Source organism: Hakea prostrata, chromosome 3 (genome assembly GCF_041222555.1).
Source record: "Hakea prostrata isolate BN-2017 chromosome 3, UWA_Hpros_2, whole genome shotgun sequence".
NCBI lineage: Eukaryota > Viridiplantae > Streptophyta > Magnoliopsida > Proteales > Proteaceae > Hakea > Hakea prostrata.
In genome coordinates this window covers 34,104,049-34,106,562 of record NC_142602.1, presented here as the reverse complement: position 1 = coordinate 34,106,562, position 2,514 = coordinate 34,104,049, and the positions used below count along the sequence as shown (strand labels likewise).

General features: G+C 36.4%; 1 non-coding gene across 1 annotated transcript; it reads right to left on the bottom strand.

Annotated features, from left to right (window-relative positions):
- Window positions 1-2,012: 2,012 nt before the first annotated feature.
- On the bottom strand, window positions 2,013-2,118 carry LOC149022146 (small nucleolar RNA R71). Its single transcript, XR_016172607.1, has one exon. It is a non-coding gene; the product is annotated as a small nucleolar RNA R71 (small nucleolar RNA).
- Between the last annotated feature and the right edge of the window lie 396 nt (window positions 2,119-2,514).

Genomic DNA, 2,514 nt, shown 5'->3' with positions numbered 1-2,514 from the left:
CCATATTCTTTAAGACTCATGATCATCATCATGATCTTAAACCCTGCCTGTTGAATTCTTGAAAACCTAACTGATAAGCATGCATTTACCATTATTTATTTGATTTAATTCCCCATACTTATTTAATTAAAGAGATCTAATTGAGTATTTTTGTGAATTTTTCAGGAATAAGGAGATTTTGGATATTAGAGATAATATGGAGTAATGTTGGCAAATATATTAGATATTGGTGGATTTTAAATCATGGCATTCAATCTTTCTGCTCAAGAAATCATGAAAAGTGAGATCTTAGCCAAATTGGAAATAGGTGGAGGTCTAAGGAACAAAATTGGTAATAAATCTGAAAATCGGGTAAACAGACCTACCTTCAGTATTTTAGGCATATCTTTCTCGTATGTGCTTGTATTTCGATGATTCAAGATGCTATGAAACGATATTTAAAATATCTACAACTTTCCAGTTTTGAGTTTTTCCAAATTCCGAAAGAATAAAGGTCAAATCGACGGGTAAAGAGAGGGGATTCATTGTGTGCGGGAGACATAAAAGAGAAGCCAACCACAGAAAAGAGGACGGCGAATGCGGCTCTCATCTCTCTCATTGCTGAAGAAGAAGACCACATCTCTCTCTCGCTCCCTATGTTTCATCTTTATTTTTCTTATGAACTTTGTAATAATGAGTAGCTAGTTCCTTTGCTTTGGGATGTAGATGAACCATGCTTATTTCATTAAGTTGATTGTTCTATATCTTCTAGTTGATTGTGTTTGAGTTTGGCCAAAGATGTTCTATAACTCAGCGAACTAAGCGTGCCAAGCTTTTGCGAAGGACGATAGTCTTGCGAAGATAGGGCATATCTAGGAAGACCATCCCTAATTTACTTTGAAGTGTAGAGTTTTATCGGTTAGGGAAAAGCATTGGGGATTCGAAATCCCAAAGATCTTCACATACTCATAGTTAACGTTTTTGCATTAATTAATAGATTTAGTTTAAATTAGTTTTGTTGAATTCAATCTTAGTAACTTAGCCTTTTAGTTCCCCATAGTTCGACTCCGTACTTTCTGCTTGCTAGATTAGTATAGGATTTTATTTTTGATTGGTTAGCGACACGATCAAATTTTGGCGCCGTTGCCGGGGAACCAAAGCACGGTTGCTAGGATTGATTTTTGTCAATTAGGCATAATTTTTAGAGTAATTTTAGTGTTTTTAATTTTTTTTTATTTTTCTTTGCTTATTTAACTAATCTCTTTTTCTTTTGTTTTGTAGGTAACTGCAATAGTAGCGATTCGATAATTAGTTTAGGTTGTTATCGTTTCTTTCTTAGATATAATTGTATTTAGGACTTTTCAATTGTAATATTTGCATTAGATTGGGTTGTTTAGGTTAATTTTTAAAAATCTCCATCCCTCAGATCCCACATGTGTAACTTTTGTTCGAAAGATCACGTGGATTGCACTTCAGGTACGTCCTAAACTCTCCCTTTTGCTATAGTTATTTTCTTTTAATTTTCCTTATTTAGGTTATTCTTTTTTTTATTCTTCTGTGTGTATGCATGGTCGTCGGTCCCTAAACCCTGAGTTGACTCCACTTGACTTAGAGTTAGAAGAGACTTTGGCCAACCTTAGAAGGCAAAGAACCATGGCAAACTATGAGCATCCAATGAGGCCCTTGAGTGAGCATTTCATTCCTACGATATATACTCCGGTTTCTTGTATTAAGTTGCCTAACATAGAGGCGGCTCAATATGAGATCAAATCTAGTGTGATTCAAATGCTACCATCTTTTTATGGACATGCCAATGAAGAGCCTTATAAGCACTTAGATGAGTTTTTAGAGGTGTCTTCCACGGTTAAAATTCAAAACCTCTCAGTTGATGCTTTAAGGTTACTTCTTTTCCCCTTCTCCCTTAAAGATAAAGCTAAACATTGGTTTCATTTTTGGACAATGTTAAAATTTCCACTTGGGTAGAAATGCAATAGGAGTTCCTTAAAAAGTTCTTCCCCATTGGCCGTACCAATAGCATTAGGAGAGCGATAACGAGTTTCTCCCAAAAGAAGGAGAACAATTTCATGAGGCTTGGGAAAGACTAAAAGAATTACTTAGAAAGTGCCCCCACCATGCTATTCCTAAATGGCAATTGGTTCAATGTTTTTATGATGGCCTTAGAGACCGACATAGGCAAATGGTTGATTCTTCTTGTGGTGGGACTTTCATGCACAAGAATGAGAATGAAGCATGGGAACTTTTTGAGACCCTTAGTGAAAACTCCCAACACCATGCTTCAACAGCTAGGACTGAGATTCCATCCATTGGGCAACCAAAGAGGAGCGGTCTCTATGAGATTAATCCTACCATTGAGATGAGCACTAAGGTTGACTTGCTATCAAAGAAATTGGACCATCTCTTGTCATTAGGACAACAAACCCCATCTCCACTTCCTACAAGTTTCTCTCCACCTAATCAAATTGAAGCATGTGCTTTATGTTCTAGCCTATCCCATCATGTCACTGACTGCTATTT